Here is a 21,798-nt window from a genome sequence, read left to right on the forward strand (position 1 = left end):
TTGTTTGGAGCTTACAGTTTAAGGGTCCCAGTAGCATGAAAAGGGGGTAGATTGTGTGCAGACTTAGTGAGAGTCCATTCCTGAGTCTTCCTGGAAGTTAATCTGCACCTGCATAGGTTTATGGCTAATAACACATTGGACACTTTGGGTTACCTAAAACCATAGCGATCAAACTGCTTGAGCCAGAGTTATCAAATGATTTCTGTGCAAGTAAATGGATTTGCTTTTGGTGCTTTGGGTACCTAAAATGTAACATTCAAAGAGCCTAGAAGCAGATGACTCAACCGTAAGTCTTGTTTTAAGTTGGGTGTCTATGGGCCCTGAGTGGCCATCCTTAATTTCATTCATTTTAGTGTTAAAGGGACAGTTCACAGTCTTATAATGAAAACAATCCCTTTAAGCTAGCTAGCATCACATTCATATATCATGCCACAAAGAATTCAAATAATTGCTGGGCTACTTGCAAACAGAATTCCCCAAGCAAAAAGAATACAGATGCCTCATTGTTGCTGCAGTGTGTGTGATTGTGCTTTTCTCATGCTGAAGATGTAGGGCCTTTTATATTACAATACAATTGCCCCTAGTGCAAGTTTGTGTTTGTGTCAGGAACATAAATAGAAAAAGACTTGTAATAATGACAATATCATAACATGCACAAACATTGGCTCCATATCATTCCCCCAGTCAATGCTATTGTAGCTATGGGTTACTAGACTCGGTGAATGTTTGTACCTACATATACTCTCTGGTCAGGTCGCCATTGGAATAAGATTTGACAGAACCTCGTACAACAGTCCCTCCTCTCTGCCCCAATGGAAGCCCTCAGAAATGTTGCCCCATACGGCCATACCATGCCTGAATATAAAGAGCAAACAAACGAAAGAATGGTCAAACTTTTATACATGATATCATGCAATATACACACTATACAGAATGCCCTGTGGCCTGCAAATCTTTTTATCAAAATTAATTCTGATTTCAGAAGCCTGAACCCAATAAGCTACTAAAGAGGCAAAGGTCTCCTGATGTAGTTGGATGAGAAGCATGTCACACTAATTCTGCGGGTTTTAAAGCCCAACATGGGGACATGTTATTGTCATGTGCTTTATGTCTCCGTTCGTTCCTTCATCAAGTGATACAGCTCGCCGTGATCGTATAGTGGTTAGTACTCTGCGTTGTGGCCGCAGCAACCCCGGTTCGAATCCGGGTCACGGCATCTTTTTCTAAATACATCTCATTCTGATCAACTATAGAAAACTATAGCATCCATTTATTAAAGTTTGATAAACAGTGATAATGACTTGAACCAGAATAAAAAGTGAGAGCAGGGTATCCGGAAACCCATTATTCAGAAAGCTCTGAATTAAATGGGGGTTACTGACCCCGTCTGAAAAACAAATGCTCTTCAAAGCTACAAATTTATTGTTATTGTTACTTTTTATTACACATTTTTCTATTCAGGCCTCTCCTATTCATATTCCAGTCTCTTATTCAAATCAATGCATGGTTGGTAGGGGAATTTGGACCTTAGCAACCAGATTGCTGAAATTGCAAGCTGAAGAGCCGCTGAATAAAAAGCAAAAGAACTTTAACTCAAAAACTTCAAATAATAAAAATTCAATAACTTCAATCTTAAACCAACTGATCAGTAATTATTTTGTGTAATTTGGTTGAGTATCTGATCACTAGTCAAACTATGATAGGACTGTAATAATAAATGAAACCACTGAAAATAAAGACCAACACAGAACTGAAAACTCAGCAGATACAATCAAGAACAATGGAGATCAAGAACAATCAGGAAAAATCTGTTACAAGCAGAACAACAAAACACAACTGAAACCACAATAAAATCACTGACAATGTTATAAAAGAATAATTATGATGTGTGAATATCTGATCACTAGCAAAATAAGTGTAAAGAAAGCAATAAAAAGTAAGAGGAAAAATAAATAAAATAAATATTCATTAAATATTATTCAAGAATAAGCAAAACCCGTAAATATACAGCAAAACAAGGCTAAAAATACAATAAAATCACAGAAAGTGCAATGAAATATATCAATTCAATAATATACAAAACCAATCAAACTTAGTGATTAGTGTAAAAAACAGTCAAATAAGCAGTTTTTATGGCAAAAGGCTGAATATAGAAAATAAAGGCAAAGTAAAAATATTTTATGTTTTCACACTTGCAAAAAGTGTGTGTGTGTATGTATGTGTGTGTGTTTGTATGTATGTGTAAGTGTATGGAAGCTAAGTGGGAAAAATTTAAAAAACTACAAAAATTGTAAAAGTAGACAAAAACAGTAAGTGTGTTATATGTGTGTAATAAGTGTGTAAAAGGTGGTACCTGAGTGCAGGCAAGCAGATCTCGACTGGCACTGGATGACAGCTGGAATACTTCATGACATCCAGGGTGAGGGTGAGGCTCTTAAATACCCCTGCAGTTGCCGCATCTTGATGACATCTCTGTGATTTGGGGTCATTTAGTTGACTATCAGAGGGACAGGTCAGCATGACAGGTGAGTATGCTCATTGCCTTGGGGGTTTTAAGGCATCCAGCACCGCTCCACACTAATTTGAAGCAGAAAGTGCGGGGTACAAGGACTTCTTCTGAAAAACATAAGCTCCCACGTTCCAGGTGCTTAAAGCCTTTTTATTCCAGAAAGTAGGAGCTACGTTCTTGGCAGTATAAAGGTTAAAAGGTACAGATAGTTTATTTTTTAGCCCATTTCAGGCACATTTTACAAAACACAGGTCTATGATCACTTTAGAGTGAGAGTTAATAACATCTGCCCAGGAGACTCCCAGTACATCGCATCTGCCCGGCTAGCTCAGTCGGTAGAGCATGAGACTCTTAATCTCAGGGTCGTGGGTTCGAGCCCCACGTTGGGCGTGTAATTTTCTCCCCACTTATATAACAACCTTCCTTTTCTTCTTCAATCTGGCAAATCTTTCCTTTTGCAATATTTTATTCTTACTAGTGATGATTTTCAGGAATTTTAAATTAATTTGAATCACATTAAATGTATAACATTTTAAAATACCTCTTCTTTTCTATCATTATGCCCAAGTTTTTCTACATTTGTTAAAAAGTCTAAACAAATACACCTTCAATTTGGACACTAGAGCAGGAGTGACCATACTTTACTAATGTGAGGTCTTTTAGGGCTGAACTCCATTGGGCGACGTCTTCAGATCCGACGCACTGCGCATGCGACAAGATGGATGCACCGAATATAATGTAAGTAATAGAAATATCTTGCATGCTCTTCCTCTCAGCACGTCAGATCCGAAGACGTTGCGTCGTGGAGTTCAGCTTTAAGGGATTTTTTCCCGTTATGATCTACATTCATAAAAGCATTGTTAGCATTCTGTTCCATGGAAAATATTACTTAAATATTATATTGATTAATAAAAGAATTTATATTTCTATGTTTAACAAACAACTATTTCTTCTGTAACCGTAACCAACAGTGCTTTCTGTTTAGAAGGTGACAAAATGAAACATCTTCAATTTGGATTGTGAAAATCAAATCTATTCCTATTCAAAAACAAAAAAAATTTCAGTGCTAATGTTAAGAAATACAAATTGTATGAAATGAATCATTCAAATACTCTATCATTTCTTTATCATGGAGAGCAGATTTGTAAAGTTTGTAATACGTGAAGTTTCTGTAGTGTAGTGGTTATCACGCTCGCCTCACACGCGAAAGGTCCCCGGTTCGAGACCGGGCAGAAACAAATTTGTTGGCATTGAGGTTCACATTGTTATCCTTGAAAATCGGCCTACCACTTCTAGCATGAAACTTTATGTTTTAGTTTATACTGGATACAAATAAAGACTTGAATGTTCAAAAAAGTAAACTTGCAACTGTTGAGCTTTTAAGACTTTTATGTCAACCATACTCGTTATTTTTGGTTTATAAGTGTTTTACTTGAGAAATGCAAACATTTTCTTTTACACCTATTGTTATTCAAAGGTTAAACAGAAACTGAAAACTCCAGGTACTTGAAAGCAGACTGGCAATACTTGAAACATATTATGGTTTCTGAGGAGAAAAATTAGCATGCATTTAAACATACAACATAATGCCGTCTTGGTTTGCATCATTCAACCTCAATTACACAACTGGATTTTGTTATATTTCAGAGTTTATTAGTCTGGGACCAGATGGTGTTCATCCCAGAGTACTAAACGAGCTTAGCTCTGTGACTGCTAAATCTCTACATTCACAGTGGTTATCCAGCACTCTATATGCTAATCAATCCTTTGTCTTGCTTGGGTGCACGCAACAAGTATGTTCACCTTCACATACCTCCAATTCAATATGTACACGAATTGCAGCACTCCAATTTGGTCTTAAAACCGCTTTTATTCCACAAATAGCATAGCGACGTTTCGGATACAACAGATCCTTTTTCAAGCTAAAAACAAAGTATCATCATCACTTCCTTTATACCCACAGACCCCTAGTGGTAATCACATAGTTTTACATACATTATACATTACTAGATCACACTTTCATTGATATAGCTTTACTTATAGAATAAATCTATCTCCCAGGTATCAAAAACCTAGGACATAATAATTAGAATATCTTAGAATATCTTATCTCATTAGGAGAGATTCAATCGGCAGTCTATTGGTCATTCATTCAGTGGTCTATTCTGCATCACCAATCGGTGTTTCCTGTCGATGTTCTATAGGGGATAAGGAGTATAGGAAGATAGAAGCAATAATTAAAACAGAATAAATACTTATTAAAAACAATACATGACCCATCTATATTACTGTACTTAAGTCGTATTCTTTGTTCATACCCTTAGGGCTTAAAGTCTCCAGTCTACATATCCAACTTGCTTTACATTTAAGTAATAATTTTATACGATCCCCCCTCTCCTGGGTTTCAGCACTTGCTGCAATACTTGGAAACGTAACTGTGCTACGGCATGGCCAGCCTCCATAAAATGTAGGGCTACTGGGCTTTGTTTCACTTTTCTCCTAATATCTGATTTGTGTTCGCCTATTCTATCTTTTAGTGGTCTTGTGGTTTGTCCCACATACATAAGTCCACAAGGACATTTTAAAGCATAGACCACGTACGAGGACAAGCAGGTATGATACCCTTTTATCTTGATCGCTGTACCTCTATGAGGATGATATACAGTGTCCCCTTTTAAATAGCTGTTGCAATGTTTGCATGTCAGACAGGGAAAAGTGCCGTTTTTCAACACTCCCAAAGTTTCCTGTCTGGATACTTTCTCTGGGCCAACATCAGCCTTTACAAGTCTGTCTCTCAGGGACCATGCTTTCTTGTATGCAAGTCTTGGCGGTCTTTGGAATATATTCAAACAGGGAAACTCAACTCCCAGTAAACGCCAATGCTTGCAGACAATTTTGCCAATATGGCTCGATAGATTATTAAATTTACTGGAGAAAATCATTCTATCATCCTTACTTTTCATGGTCTTTTTCTTGGTGGTCTGTCCAATCATGATTTCCCCTTTACATTTCTCAAGAGTTCTGCCCGGGTAACCCCTATTTAAGAATTTTTTCTCCATTTCATTTAGTCTTACAGTTAAATTCTCTTTTTCTGAGACAATCCTCTTTACTCTCGAGAATTGCGATTTTGGAACTGATCGCTTTATGTGGGATGGATGAAAAGAAGAATGTAATAATAGGGTATTTTTGTCCGTTGGTTTTACGTACAAATCTGTGGCCAATCTACCTTCATGCTTATACACCAAGACATCCAAGAAAAAATTCTTAAATAGGGGTTACCCGGGCAGAACTCTTGAGAAATGTAAAGGGGAAATCATGATTGGACAGACCACCAAGAAAAAGACCATGAAAAGTAAGGATGATAGAATGATTTTCTCCAGTAAATTTAATAATCTATCGAGCCATATTGGCAAAATTGTCTGCAAGCATTGGCGTTTACTGGGAGTTGAGTTTCCCTGTTTGAATATATTCCAAAGACCGCCAAGACTTGCATACAAGAAAGCATGGTCCCTGAGAGACAGACTTGTAAAGGCTGATGTTGGCCCAGAGAAAGTATCCAGACAGGAAACTTTGGGAGTGTTGAAAAACGGCACTTTTCCCTGTCTGACATGCAAACATTGCAACAGCTGTTTAAAAGGGGACACTGTATATCATCCTCATAGAGGTACAGCGATCAAGATAAAAGGGTATCATACCTGCTTGTCCTCGTACGTGGTCTATGCTTTAAAATGTCCTTGTGGACTTATGTATGTGGGACAAACCACAAGACCACTAAAAGATAGAATAGGCGAACACAAATCAGATATTAGGAGAAAAGTGAAACAAAGCCCAGTAGCCCTACATTTTATGGAGGCTGGCCATGCCGTAGCACAGTTACGTTTCCAAGTATTGCAGCAAGTGCTGAAACCCAGGAGAGGGGGGGATCGTATAAAATTATTACTTAAATGTGAAGCAAGTTGGATATGTAGACTGGAGACTTTAAGCCCTAAGGGTATGAACAAAGAATACGACTTAAGTACAGTAATATAGATGGGTCATGTATTGTTTTTAATAAGTATTTATTCTGTTTTAATTATTGCTTCTATCTTCCTATACTCCTTATCCCCTATAGAACATCGACAGGAAACACCGATTGGTGATGCAGAATAGACCACTGAATGAATGACCAATAGACTGCCGATTGAATCTCTCCTAATGAGATAAGATATTCTAAGATATTCTAATTATTATGTCCTAGGTTTTTGATACCTGGAATACATGGGAGATAGATTTATTCTATAAGTAAAGCTATATCAATGAAAGTGTGATCTAGTAATGTATAATGTATGTAAAACTATGTGATTACCACTAGGGGTCTGTGGGTATAAAGGAAGTGATGATGATACTTTGTTTTTAGCTTGAAAAAGGATCTGTTGTATCCGAAACGTCGCTATGCTATTTGTGGAATAAAAGCGGTTTTAAGACCAAATTGGAGTGCTGCAATTCGTGTACATACTGCTAAATCTCTATCCTTAATTCATTGAGATCTGGCATGGTGCTGACTGGTGAAATGCTAATGTGGTGCCAATATTAAAAAAGGAATCCTGTTGTCAGCTTCAAATCTATAGGCTGGTTAATCGGACATCGGTAGTTGGAAAGCTTTACGAAGGGGTATAACTTAATTGCAAATCATAATACTATGAGTTTTTGGCAGCATGGTCTTTTTTGCATAACAGATTTTGGCAGACTAATTTAATTGCCTTTGATGAGGAGGTGAGCAGGAATCTTGACTCTGGGATGGCAGTGGATGTGATTTACTTAGACTTTGCTAAAGAATTTGATACAGTACCACACAGAAGGTTACTGGTAAAATTAAGGAATATTGGACTGGAACATAGTTTGCATTTGGATAGAGAACTGGCTGAAGGATAGATAAAGATTGGTGGTAAAAGGAATGTTTTCTAATCTGACCAGTGTTGTTAGTTGAGTACCGCAGGGCTCTGTACTCGGTGCTTTGCTTCTCAACTAGTGTCTTAATTAAAGTTTCTATTTTTGCTGATGATAGTAAATTGTGCAAAACTATAGGTTCCATGCCGGATGCTGCCACTTTGCAGAGTGACTTGACTAATTCAGCAAATTAGAAAATTAGGTTCAATGCTGATAAATTATGCACTTTGGTAGAAATAATATAAATGTGAGTTATGCATTAAATGGCAGTGTGTTGGATGTTTCCTAAATTCAGATGGATCTGTGGATAATTGTCTTATATGGTGCGAAAAAAGAAATGAAAACAATTCGTGGGTGTCTTGGAATTTGCAGAAAGAAGATTTTTTTTTCTCATTAAAATGATCAACACACCAGAGGCCACTCCTCTAGACTAGAGGAACAGAATTTATGTTTGATGATGAGTACAGGGTTCTTCATGGGGAGGACAGTGAGGTTGTGGAATGCCATGGTGGCTGTTGTTTTCATGGCAGATTCTATTAATGCCTTTAAGAATGTCTTGGATGATTTCTTGGACAAGCATAAAATCCAAAGCTATTATGATACTAAAATCCGCAGTTGGTATATATTGGTATATATAGTATATGGTATGTATAGTTTATGTGAGTGTATAGGTTGGTTGATTTGAAAGAGTTAAACTTGATGGACTTTGGTCTTTTTTTTAACCCAACATAACTATGGAACTATGCAAATATATCACATTCACTCTAACTAGCTAACTTGTTACTCCACTGAATTTGGCCTATTTTTTGTTCCTGCTTGAGATGAGTACAGCAGCTATAGATTCCATGTTTGACAGGAGCAGCTGTTGGTAGACAAGTCATCGTTCAGTCCGGACAGAGAAAAGCATGAGAGAGGATGAGAAAGAGAATTACTTAATGGGTATAAAAATCAAACAGTGAAGAGACAGTTATCAAAGTTCTAAGTTTATTTTGAGTGCTTCATATTTCTTTAGAATCATTGTTTCTATACTAGTATACAAATTCATTTCTTACACTGAAATGAAAAGGCAGTGAGTAAAAAGCTTCTTCCCTGGCCGGGAATCGAACCCGGGCCGCGGCGGTGAGAGCGCCGAATCCTAACCACTAGACCACCAGGGAGAGATATGGTTCTAATTTACATTAGCATTTAAATAACATATTGGTTGCACTGCTATATAATTACCTTTTTGGAGTGCAAAGACTTGCAGAATGCACTTTGCCTCAAGTGCTACCTAAAAATGGCAGCACTCTCAAGAAGGCACGTAGGTTTGGATGATTTCTTCAAAAAACATAATAACTATAGGCTATTCTGATACCAAAACCTACAATTAGTATAGATATTGGTATTTTATGTGAGTATGTGGAGATGTTGGTGTGAATGTGTGTATGTATGTGCACTGGGTTTCATTTGGAGAAGTTGAACTTGATAGATTTTAGTCTTTTTCAGCCCAACGTAACTATGTAGCTATATGTAACTATGGTAGACTAAAGATTGTGTCAAGCCATCAGTTTTAAGGGGACAGATTTTCCATTCCACTACATTTCATGGAAACAAGAGGCACAGAATATTTCAAAATGAAAAAGGCGAAATCCAGAAACTCTAAAGATAAGAAAATGGTGTAGGACAGAGTAATGGTGGCTATAGATGATACAATTACATTCTTTCCAGGAAAGATTGCTCATTTCAATACACAGGTGTAGAGCTGATATACAGGTAGAAACAATAGAATTATACCTATATCTGAATATTCAGCACTAACAATGGCCGATTGGGTGGCTTTAAAATTGATATCCAAGTATTCTGTCAATATCGGTCAGATCGTCTCCCACCATACACGCACAGAATAACTTACGAAACTTAGTTTCATATGATATTATTGGTTCATCTATAGCCACCTTTACTAATTAAGAGAATCAAATCCCAAACCCCTTGAAGAAAGATTTGCAGAAAGTGCCCAGATCTTATAGACACAACTCATATTGATATAAGCAGTGATTTCCTCTTATATCTTCAAAATGTAGACGTATGCATTTAAAAATCATTTGATCATATAAAAATGTGAATTTCAAGTGAAGTGGGTGATAAGAATGGTGGATATGAAATACTAAGAAGAGTTTGACATGTTTTTATAACCAGGGAACATGGCCTCCAGATAAGTCTAAACAACCACATTCAAGCTGATAAATCTGTGCTTTGGTTTTCCTGCCTTATTTTTATAGGGCTAAAGTTTCATAAGTACTTAAGAATTGCAAGAATCTCTTCCTCTATTACAAATATTACCCCGCATGGGACTCATCCCCACAATCTCAGGCTTAGGAGGCCCACATCTTATCCATTAGGCCACTAATGGAACATGCAATCTTTCAACTTTTAGTGCTGTGTCCATTAAAGCAAGTCTGTTGCCTGAGTTTGGAGAGAAAAGTCTATCCCTCTTCATTTAACTTAGAGCAGATAGGAAACACTTGAAATGGAAACATATCATTATGGTTTTAGAGGCCAAACATTTGCATGCATTTTACATAAAACAGGATGACTGAAAAATTGAAAAAAAAAATGTATCTTCAGTTTAAATTGCCCTTTGTTTTGAGGCATAAACCTCAATTCTATAACTGGATTTTAATAAATTTCAGACAGTAGAAGATTGTGTGAAGCCATAAGTTTTAGGGGACAGATATCTCATTTAATGGAAACATGAAATCCAAAATACTTCTAAAGATGAAAAAATAGAGTAGGACAGAGTTACTACAACATAGAAGCAAATCTCAAACCACTTGAAGAAAGATTGGCAGAAGGTGCATAGATTTTATAAGTATTGATATGTTTAAAGTAAAGCATTCAAATAATGAATTTAAAGAGATACTGACGATTCTTTTTATTATCAAGGAAAATGGTTTCCAGATGTGTCTAAATGACCACACTCAAGATCATAAAGATTTCACCCCAGATGGGACTTGAACCCACAATCCCTGGCTTAGGAGGCCAGTGCCTTATCCATTAGGCCACTGGGGCATAGCATACCAAATATGGAGCTGTAAAAATTGCAAGCCTAAGAGGAAGAAAGAACAAATTGCCAAATAATTCAGAAAATACAAAACTAACAATGGCCGATTGGGTGGCTTCGAAATTGGTATCCAAGTATTCTGTCAATATCAGTCAGATCGTCGAATAACGTAAGAAACTTAGTTTCGTATGATATTATTGGTTCATCTAAAGCCACCTTTACTAATAAAGAGAATCAAATCCCAAACCCCTTGAAGAAAGCATTGCAGAAAGTGCCCAGATCTTATAGACACAACTCAATATTGATATAAGCAGTGATTTCCTCTTACATCTTCAAAGTGTAGAAGGATGCATTTAAAAATCATTTGATCATATAAAAATGTGAATTTCAAGTGAAGTGGGTGATAAGAATGGTGGATATGAAATACTAAGAAGAGTTTGACATGTTTTTATAACCAGGGAACATGGCCTCCAGATAAGTCTAAACAACCACATTCAAGCTGATAAATCTGTGCTTTGGTTTTCCTGCCTTATTTTTACAGGGCTAAAGTTTAAATTGCCCTTTGTTTTGAGGCATAAACTTCAATTCCACAACTGGATTTTGATATATTTCAGACAGTAGAAGATTGTGTGAAGCCATCAGTTTTAAGGGGACAGATATCTCATTTAATGGAAACATGAGGCACAGAGTACACATAGAAGCAAATCTCAAACCCCTTGAAGAAAGATTGGCAGAAGGTGCATAGATGTTATAGACTCCACTAAGTATTGATAGGTTTAAAGTTAAGCATTAAAATAATGAATTTAAAGAGATACTGATGAGTCTTTTTATTATCAAGGAAAATGGTCTCCAAACGTGTCTAAATGACCTCACAAATTGTTTACCCCAGATGGGACTCGAACCCACAATCCCTGGCTTAGGAGGCCAGTGCCTTATCCATTAGGCCACTGGGGCATATGAACACTAATTGTTTTATCTTTTAGTGCTGTGTGCATGAAAAGCAAGTCTGTTGCCTGAGCTTTGGGGAGAAAAGTTGATCCCTCTTTATTTAACCAGGCCTGGATTTGTGGAAAGGCCACCAAGGCCCGGGCCTATGGCGGCAGGATTTTAGGGGTATGCTGTCCAACCACACCCACATTGGTTCAAAAACACTGGGGATGCGCAGGAGATACAACAGTTTTTTAAATTTCCCGTGCTCCAATCCCCGGGTCCCTATTGGTCCCAATAATGAAAATTTGAATGAATAAAGGGGAGGGGATGGGGGCAGTGAACAGCAGTGGGCCTAGGGGTGACCGCTATGTAAATACAGCCCCGAATTTAACTAAGAGCAGACAAGAAACACTTGAAATGCAAACATATGATTATGGTTTTAGAGGTAAACAATTAGCATGCATTTTTACATACAACAGGATGACTGAAAAATATATTTTTTTTACCTTCAGTTTAACATGCCCTTTGTTTTGCGGCATTAAGCTTAAATTTTTTATAACTTATAGGGGCCCTGGCCACCAATTCTTTTTATATAACTTGTAGGGGCCCTGGCCACCAATGTTCTTCTTTTAATTACTCGTATAAGCCTGGTTCATCAATGCCCAATGTTTGTTTGTTTTTTATAACTTTTTATAACCCTGGCCAACAATTTTTTTAATGTAACTTGTAGGGGCCCTGGACTGCATTTTTTTAAATATAGCTTTAAGGTCTCCTGGCCACCAATTTCTTTTTTTATATCTTGTAGGGACCCTGGTCACTAATGTTCGTTTTTTTAATAACTTGTAGGGGGAGGGGGGCTGGCAACTGATGTTTTTTATAACTTGTAGGGGCTATGTGGCCACCAATGTTTTTCCTCTTTAACTTGTAGGGGACTCTAATTTTTTTAGTAGTTGTGTATGCATGGCCTTTGTACCAATGGGTGGGGGAGGGAAGCCTAGAAAATGTGCAGGCCCCATGATTTTTTATGGCAGCCCTGTACCCACTACATACATGTTATTTTTGCCTATATGCAGAAATGCAAATTCTAGAGAAATGAATGTGTTATGTGTGCTAATATGTAGTATTTGTTTTCTATGGGCTGGGTTATAGTAAAAATAATGCATTTTCTTCTTCTAGTTGTGACTCTTAATAAGTATTAATGATGAAAATCTTATCAGTTGGTTCCTTTATATGGCTTTTGAATTATTATAATTTTATTTGCCTCTTCCCAGCCTGCAAAGAAAATGCTATCTTGTTGTATCTGGTAACAAAAAACGGTTGACTCTAAAGTTTCAGTGTTATTGTTTTTATGATCTCTAACCTCTACTATTACTATCCCATTCTTCTGACATTCTAAACTCTCCCTCGTTGCTACAGTATTTAAGCCATACCAAACATACAGCAGTAAAAATTGCAAGCCTAAGAGCAAGAGGGAACAAATTGCCAAATAATTCAGAAAATACCAAACTAAAAAACCCAACCTCTACCTTGTCACCCCACATATTGCTCCCTTACCTCTCAGTTGGTAGAGCATCAGACTTTTAATCTGAGGGTCCAGGGTTCAAGTCCCTGTTTGGGCGCTAGTTGTTTTACAAAGGGTATACCTCCCTATTAAAATACCAAAAGTTCTTTCCAAGCACTTAACATATTGATCAATTGGTTCACTTCTTATACTTTTTGTGGTCTGATTATACCCTACCCAGAGCTATATGTTAGAGGCTATTTTATTCATATTCCAGTATTTTAGTCAAATCAATGCATGGTTGCTGAATAAAAAGCTAAATAACTCAAAATACATAAACATTTCGATATGGTTTCCATAAAAACCAATTGCAAAGTGTCTCAATATATCATACCTCCCAACATTTGAGATTAAGAAAGAGGCGTGGCAAAATTTTTGGCCACACCCACTTTATGGCCACTCCCTCATAAGTCACTCCCATTTAACACAAACATTCACAAAAATGCAGCTTCACTTGGTATGTTTCTCACCCTTCAAGTAAGACTCTATTCACTCCTTCGTCCTGCCTGTATACCTTGCTTAGATCTACCCCTCCAGTCACGTTACTCAGCCTTCAAGTCTCAGCTTTCCTGATTCAATGCTGAGCACTGCAAATTAATGATAACCGCACACCTTGCCCTTTCATTGCCCTTACCTTGCCCCTGGTAGCATAAATCATTTCACAGTATAGCCAGCAATAATCCGATCATCTCCTTTCCAAACCATACATTTTGGAAAGTACACACTGTGAGGAACCCAAAATAGGCAAACACTCTTTTTACTCCAAACTGCCAAACTGGCAAAATGTAGCAGCTTTTATAACATTTCTAAATATCCTCCTAAAATATTGGAATTTACTGCACAGATTCTTACATACAAAGATAAGAAAATATGAATACCAAAGTATGTGGCCTGTAGGGACCCTAACATGACAATAGTGCACAGGAATTTTCTTGACTGGCAATTCAGCTTCCACAAAAAGCACCTTTCTTTACACAATCCAAAATGCATAAAGGTTTTTCTACTCCAAACTAGCAATGTGCAAAGCTATGCTAAAAAATGCACCAAAAAACAATGCAAGGAAACCGCTGGAATAAAATCACATCAATTAAACACAACTGTGAAACTCAATGAAAAAACTGTCAGTGGTCAGAATATCAGATTCAAGAGTTAAGCTGTCAAAGAAACAGTTATACAGGCAAACAAGAGCCACCTCCCTAAAGCCACAAACCTAGGCACATGATATTAGGAGCCTATATATTATAGGAGTTGTTCACCTTCAAATTTACTTTTAGTATGATGTAGAGAGTGAAATTCTGAGACAATTTACTATTGGTTTTAATTTTTTATTGTTTGTGGTTTTTGACTTATTTAGCTTTTTCTTCAGCAGCTCTCTAATTTGCAATTTCAGCAGTCTGATTGCTAGGGTCCAAATTCCCCTAGCAACCATGCACTGATCTGACTAAGAGACTGGAATATGAATAGGAGAGGCCTGAATAGAAAGATGAGGAATACAAAAGTAGCAAAAACAATACATTTGTAGCTTTAGAGAGCATTCGTTTTTAGAAAGGGTCAGTGACCCCCATTTGAAAGCTGGAAAGAGTCAGAAGAAGCAGGTATTTAATTAAAAAACTATAGAAAGTTGCTTAGAATTAGCCATTCTGTAACATACTAAAAGTTAACTTATAGATGAACCACACATTTAATACAGCCCTGGTAACAGCTACAAGCTTGTTTTCCGAAGTTGCTCGAAGTTTCCTTGTGAGGAAAACGAAGCGCCACGTATGTCATAACGCAGGCCACTCTCATTACAGCCGGCGCAGGAGAAGAGGAAGCGGTTCGGGGAGATTAGTCGCCTCATAGAAGAGGCGATTAGTCGCCAGGGAGCTAAATCTCCCCGAATCGCCTGGTGGGGACTAAAGCTGGCCATAGACGCAAAGATGCGATCTGATTTTCGGACAGTGTGGGGAGAGTCCCAACATTTTTCGTCCGGTGGAGTTCGGTCGTTTGGTAGATCGGACCAAATAATATCTCGGTAATATTGCTGATTGTACGGTTTTCACTGGGAGACTGTCACCAGCTTTGTCGGACATAACTATCGTACGATTGCTGTCAGGGGCAGAACATTGGCTGATCTGTTCTTTAACTAGTTTATTTGATCTGAATGGTTAGTGGCAGGTCGGGAGATGGGAAAGTCCGATCGTACATTGATTCGTACAATCGGATCTTTGTGTCGCAAGACAGGAAGAGCGAAAGAGAGCCACAGGGAGGCGGGACTTTAACTCAACTATCTGGGACAGCGGAAAAGGCAGCTAAAAGTGGGACTGTCCTGCGAAAAGTGGGACAGTTGGGGGCGGTATGAATATATCATTCCCTATATCATACCAAAAGTTAACTCAGAGGTGAACAACCCATTTTATATTTATGCCAATTGGTGCCATTGGATGGATTGGAGGGATTGACCCTGTTCTAAAATTTGGTACTATTTCATTAAAAATGAACAGTAAGTTAACTCAGAGGTGAACAGTAAGTTAACTCAGAGGTGAACAACCCATAAGTACATGGGGGTCACCATGATCATATAATGGTTATCACTCAAAATTGCACCGACTGTTAAACTAAATAAAATCTGAGTCATCACAATTTCAGATGTTCTCATCATACTACATACTGACCCCTATTTACAAACATTGAATAGAAACAAACCCAATCAGGTTTTCTATTTAAAAAAAAACTTTTTTTATGGAGGGCCCTGGCACTGTACAACAAACAGGGGGTTATGTACAGTTACAATCGAGTTTATGAGCTTTCTGCCAAAGAGGCAAGAAGATGGAGATCCCTTTCCCATACAGCTTGCAACCTAAATGGTAAAAACACTACATGCATTGGCTAGGAACCAAACCTGGGCCTCCCACATGGCAAGCGAGAATTCTACAACTGAACCACCAACACTCACGTGTGGAGTTGCAGTGTATAAACTCTACTATAAAAAAGTACTCTATTCATGCTTTTTAATCTGATGCCAGAAAAATTTACAAAATTTCTAACTTAATTGGCTGTTGGCAGAAAGCCCGAATTGATACTTACAATTTAACGATTTAAGATAAGCAAAGAAACCATTATAACAATTGAAGATAAGCAGGTCTCTTGGGGGAAACAGTGATTTGTAGCTTAAAGTGATACTGATACTAAACATTTTCTTTTCAAAATATTAATCTACACTAAGAGTTGCCTATGGGTCATGTTGATTGTTTTTCACTGATAGTTCTAATTTTGTAAGTAATTGCTACTTAAAGTTCCTAAACCTGACTGTGTTGCCAATTCAACTGTCTCTTCTCAACCTGTCAGTTAGAGTTTGTAATACTAACGGACTATTGCTGCACAAATATGGCAGTCAGTCATCTCATAGACAAACACTGGTGTATGAAAGGTACGGTGCATCTATCTTGTCACATGCGCATCTGAAGACTTTGCGCCGTGGAGTTCAGCCCTAAGTGATGTTGTCCCATTATGATCTACATTCATAAAAGCATTGCTAGGGTTATGTTCCATGGGAAATATTACTTAAATATTCTTTTGATTAATGAAAGAATTTATATTTCTATGTTTAACAAACAAATATTTCTTATGTAACCGTAACCAACAGTGCTTTCTGCCTAGAAGGTGACAAATTGAAACATCTATTTTGATTGTGGAAACCTATCAAATCTATACTTATTAAAAAAACAATAAATTGTTTCAGTGCTAATGTAAAGAAATAAAAATGGTATGAAATTAGCCATTCAAATACTATTACCACGAAGAGCAGATTTCTAAAAACCACCATACATGAAGTTTCTGTAGTGTAGTGGTTATCACGTTCGCCTAACACGCGAAAGGTCCCCGGTTCGAGACCGGGCAGAAACAATTTTTTTGTTGGCCTTGAGGTACACATTTTTATCTTCGAAAAATGGCCTACCACTTCTAGCATGAAACTTTATGTTTTAGTTTATACTGCATACAAGTAGAGAATTGAATGTTCTAAAAAGTAAACTTGCAACTATCGAGATTTTAAGACTTTCATGTCAACCATAGTCGTTATTTTTGGTTTATAAGTGTTTTACTTGAGAAATGCAAACATTTTTTTAACACCTATTGTTATTCAAAGGTTAAACCGAAACTGAAAGCTCCAGGTACTCCTCATGTATAAGAACTATAACCCAAGCATTCCATAATATCTAAAGTAGTGCCAAATTCTGGAAGCTATAGTTATACTACATGAAGAGTGCGAGAATTTGCCATGTGGTATCAATTCAACTTTCCACATTTCCATAGACAATAATATTGACTATTTTTTGGCACTTGTTTAATTTCACTTGTTTTTCTATAATATAGATTAACCATACAATGCAATACAAATATCATATATGAAATGAAACATAAGAACTTACTGTATTGGCTAGAAATGGAACCCAAGCAGTAAATAAAAACAGTTACTGCGTTGGGCAGGAAATGAACCCGGATCAACTGCTTGGAAGGCAGCTATGCTCACCACTATACCTCCAGTGCCATAAGCATATGCAAAGGCTACAAAATAATTTGTACTGTTTGAAGTCCTCCCTCCCATTTTTAAATATCTTTTTATCCTTTGATGCTTCCATTTAGTTGTATAGCATCTGGATTGTCATACGGTGCCGTTCTCTGAGGGAAGAAATATTGAAAAATGTATTGTTCAATCACAATGTGTACTTCTGCATGTGAAAGCAGACAACTCAAGCAAAAGGCTTATAGGGAAGAGTCTTGGATTGCATGGCTATGAGCCATTCTTCATTTCATTCATTTCTGTTCCCATAATAAAGAGACAATTAAAATTTTTTGCATGTCTCCATTGTCAACAACGCTGCATATTTTTCTGACAACTGTGGGTCACAACGTACAGAGAAAAATGATACATTCTTAGTAGTGATGGGCGAAACTGATGTGTTTTTCGAAAATTGCAGAAATGCATTGCAGTCTATGGGCGACAGATTGCGAGACAATTTTTTTCACCCATTACAGTCTATGGCCATAACTTTTATGGTGAAACTTGGTGAAAAGTTTCACTCATCACATACTAGTTTATTTGTCAATTTCTAACAAATTTATTCAGCCAGTCTATGCAATAAATGCAAGTATTTATAAACACATTATCTATGCAATCAAAATAGACATCGTCTTAGTGTTTGGACTCAAAATGGAACACAATTAGGAAACAAAAACTATCACCGCGTTAGCCGGGAATCAAGCCCTGGTCAACTGCTTGGAAGGCAGCTATGCTCACCACTATACCACCAACGCCAGATGTGTAGATAATGTGTCAAATATCCCCAATATTTTTTACACAGTTAAGCCAAAGAAGATAAGCACCATATGTACAATTTATGGTCTTCCTTGTGTAACAGGACTGCAACAAACATAATTCAGTTCTGGTTCTGTAGCATCTAAACCAGTGCAGAATTCTGTTTGTTTTAATTGTGCTACACAAGGAGTGTCAAAAGTTGTCTTTATGATGTGTATTTTATTTAACCCTGAGCTGTGTGCTTTAATAAAGTGAAAAGTTTATGGAGATGGGAGCTGTAGTTCAGAAGCAACAGGATTGTTATATGTTGCAAATTTCTGAGGAACCAGAAATAGGTCAGTGCAGTCAAAACTATCCGAGTGCCACAGATACAATAGTGTATTAGTATAAGGGCAATCTCAGGGAGGTTGTTTGGAGCTTACAGTTTAAGGGGCCCAGTAGCATGAAAAGGGGGTAGATTGTGTGCCGGCCTAGTGAGAGTCCATGCCCGAGTCTTCCTGGAAGTTAATCTGCACCTGCATAGGTTTATGGCTAATAACACATTGGACACTTTGGGTTACCTAAAACCATAGCGATCAAACTGCTTGAGCCAGAGTTATCAAATGATTTCTGTGCAAGTAAATGGATTTGCTTTTGGTGCTTTGGGTACCTAAAACATTCAAAGAGCCTAGAAGCAGATGACTCAAGTGTAAGTGTTGTTTTAAGTTGGGTGTCTATGGGCCCTGAGTGGCCATCCTTAATTTCATTCATTTTAGTGTTAAAGGGAAAGTTCACAGTCTTATAATAAAAACAATCCCTTTAAGCTAGCTAGCATCACATTCATATATCATGCCACAAAGAATTCAAATAATTGCTGGGCTACTTGCAAACAGAATGCCCTGTGGCCTGCAAATCTTTTCTTCAAAATGAATTCTGATTTCAGAAGCCTGAACCCATTAAGCTACTAAAGAGGTAAAGGTCTCCTGATGTAGTTGGGTGAGAAGCCTGTCACACTAATTCTGCAGGTTTTAAAGCCCAACATGGGGACATGTTATTGTCATGTGCTTTCTGTCTCCATTTCTTCCTTCATCAAATGATATAGCTCGCCGTGATCGTATAGTGGTTAGTACTCTGCGTTGTGGTCGCAGCAACCCCGGTTCGAATCCGGGTCACGGCATCTTTTTCAAAATACATCTTATACTGATCAACTATAGAAAACGATAGCATCCATTTATTAAAGTTTGATAAACAGCGATAAGTCAACACTTGCCGTGATCGTATAGTGGTTAGCACTCTGCGTTGTGGCCACAGCAACCCTCTTTCAAATCTGGGTCACGGCACGTTTTCATCCTTGTTCTAAAATTTTATCCTATTTCATTAACAATGAACAGTAAGTACATGGAGTCACCATGATCATATAATGGTTATCACTCAAAATTGCACCCACTGTTAAACTAACTAAAATCATGACAATTTTCGATTTTCTCATCATACAACATACTGACTCCTATTTACAAACCTTGAATAGAAACAAACCCAATCAGGTTTTCAATTTAGAAAAAACTTTTTTTATGGAGGGTCCTGGCACTGTACAACAAACAGGGGGTTATGTACAGTTACAATAAAGTTTAAGAGCTTGCTGCCAAAGAGGCAAGAAGATGGAGAACCGTGTCCCATAGAGCTTGCAAACCTAAACAGAAGGGTAACTTACAGACACAAGGAAGGGGATATTACGCGCTAAAAACACTGTATGCATTGGCCGGGAATCGAACCCGGGCCTCCCGCGTGGCAGGCGAGAATTCTACCACTGAACCACCAATGCCCACTTGTAAAATCACTGCTATAAAAATGTACTCTATTCATGCTTTTTAATCTGATGCAGAGAGCCTGAATTGATATAATTTAAGATAAGCAAAGAAACCATTATAACAATTGAAGATAAGCAGGTCTCTTGGGGAAACAGTGTGAACAGTTATCACGTTCGCCTAACACGCGAAAGGTCCCCGGTTCGAGACCGGGCAGAAACAATTTTTTTTGTTGGCCTGGAGGTACACATTTTTATCTTCGAAAAATGGCCTACCACTTCTAGCATGAAACTTTATGTTTTCGTTTATACTGGATACAAATAGAGACTTGAATGTTCAAAAAAGTAAACTTGCAACTGTCAAGATTTTAAGACTTCTATGTCAACCATACTCATTATTTTTGGTTTATAAGTGTTTTTCTTGAGAAATACAAATATTTTCTTTTACACCTATTGTTATTTAAAGGTTAAACCGAAACTGAAAACTCCAGGTACTCTTCGTCTATAAGAACTATAACCCAAGCATTCCATAATATTTAAAAAAGTGCCAAATTCTGGAAGCTATAGTTATACTACATGAAATGTGCGAGAATTTGCCATGTGGTATCAATTCAACTTTCCACATTTCCATAGTCAATTATATTGCCTATTTCTTTTGCATCTTTTGGACAATTGTAATGCACATCCCTAGGTGAGATCTTTCATGTTGGGGAAATATTTGTGGCATGTGTTTAATTTCACTTATTTCTCTATCCATGGCATTCAATACTTAATATAGACTAACCATACAATGCAAAACAAATATATAGTATGAAATGAAACATAAGAACTTACTGTATTGGCTAGAAATGGAACCCAAGCAGGAAACAAAAAGAGATACTGCGTTGGCCAGGAATCGAACCCAGGTCAACTGCTTGGAAGGCAGCTATGCTCACCACTATACCACCAATGCCGTAAGCATATGCAATGGCTACAAAATAATTTGTACTGTTTGAAGTCCTACCTCTCATTTTTAAATACCTTTTTACCCTTTCATGCTTTTATTTAGTTGTATAGCACCTTCGAAAAATGGCCTACCACTTCTAGCATGAAACTTTATGTTTTCGTTTATACTGGATACAAATAGAGACTTGAATGTTCAAAAAAGTAAACTTGCAACTGTCAAGATTTTAAGACTTCTATGCCAACCATACTCATTATTTTTGGTTTATAAGTATTTTTCTTGAGAAATACAAATATTTTCTTTTACACCTATTGTTATTTAAAGGTTAAACCAAAACTGAAAACTCCAGGTACTCTTCGTCTATAAGAACTATAACCCAAGCATTCCATAATATCTAAAGTAGCACCAAATTCTGGAAGCTATAGTTATACTACATGAAGTGTGCGAGAATTTGCCATGTGGTATCAATTCAACTTTCCACATTTCCATAGTCAATTATATTGCCTATTTCTTTTGCATCTTTCGGACAATTGTAATGCACATCCCTAGGTGAGATCTTTCATGTTGGGGAAATATTTGTGGCATGTGTTTAATTTCACTTATTTCTCTATCCATGGCATTCAATACTTAATATAGATTAACCATACAATGCAAAACAAATATATAGTATGAAATGAAACATAAGAACTTACTGTATTGGCTAGAAATGGACCCCAAGCAGGAAACAAAAAGTGATACTGCGTTGGCCGGGAATCGAACCCGGGTCAACTGCTTGGAAGGCAGCTATGCTCACCACTATACCACCAACGC

The 21,798-nt window shown here is 37.3% G+C and overlaps 11 non-coding genes across 11 annotated transcripts; 5 read left to right on the plus strand and 6 right to left on the minus strand.

The window, feature by feature from the left end:
- Positions 1 to 1,144: 1,144 nt before the first annotated feature.
- trnah-gug lies at positions 1,145 to 1,216 on the plus strand. Its single transcript has one exon. It is a non-coding gene; the product is annotated as a tRNA-His (tRNA).
- A 1,610-nt stretch (positions 1,217 to 2,826) lies between these two features.
- On the plus strand, positions 2,827 to 2,899 carry trnak-cuu. The gene has a single exon. It is a non-coding gene; the product is annotated as a tRNA-Lys (tRNA).
- A 775-nt stretch (positions 2,900 to 3,674) lies between these two features.
- trnav-cac lies at positions 3,675 to 3,747 on the plus strand. Its single transcript has one exon. It is a non-coding gene; the product is annotated as a tRNA-Val (tRNA).
- A 4,773-nt stretch (positions 3,748 to 8,520) lies between these two features.
- On the minus strand, positions 8,521 to 8,592 carry trnae-cuc. The gene has a single exon. It is a non-coding gene; the product is annotated as a tRNA-Glu (tRNA).
- Positions 8,593 to 10,410: 1,818 nt separating this feature from the next.
- Positions 10,411 to 10,483, minus strand: trnar-ccu. The gene has a single exon. It is a non-coding gene; the product is annotated as a tRNA-Arg (tRNA).
- An 873-nt stretch (positions 10,484 to 11,356) lies between these two features.
- On the minus strand, positions 11,357 to 11,429 carry trnar-ccu. Its single transcript has one exon. It is a non-coding gene; the product is annotated as a tRNA-Arg (tRNA).
- Positions 11,430 to 16,778: 5,349 nt separating this feature from the next.
- trnav-aac lies at positions 16,779 to 16,851 on the plus strand. Its single transcript has one exon. It is a non-coding gene; the product is annotated as a tRNA-Val (tRNA).
- Positions 16,852 to 19,346: 2,495 nt separating this feature from the next.
- On the plus strand, positions 19,347 to 19,418 carry trnah-gug. Its single transcript has one exon. It is a non-coding gene; the product is annotated as a tRNA-His (tRNA).
- Positions 19,419 to 19,992: 574 nt separating this feature from the next.
- trnag-gcc lies at positions 19,993 to 20,063 on the minus strand. Its single transcript has one exon. It is a non-coding gene; the product is annotated as a tRNA-Gly (tRNA).
- An 862-nt stretch (positions 20,064 to 20,925) lies between these two features.
- Positions 20,926 to 20,997, minus strand: trnag-ucc. Its single transcript has one exon. It is a non-coding gene; the product is annotated as a tRNA-Gly (tRNA).
- A 729-nt stretch (positions 20,998 to 21,726) lies between these two features.
- On the minus strand, positions 21,727 to 21,798 carry trnag-ucc. The gene has a single exon. It is a non-coding gene; the product is annotated as a tRNA-Gly (tRNA).

This window comes from Xenopus laevis, chromosome 3L (assembly GCF_017654675.1).
Source record: "Xenopus laevis strain J_2021 chromosome 3L, Xenopus_laevis_v10.1, whole genome shotgun sequence".
NCBI lineage: Eukaryota > Metazoa > Chordata > Amphibia > Anura > Pipidae > Xenopus > Xenopus laevis.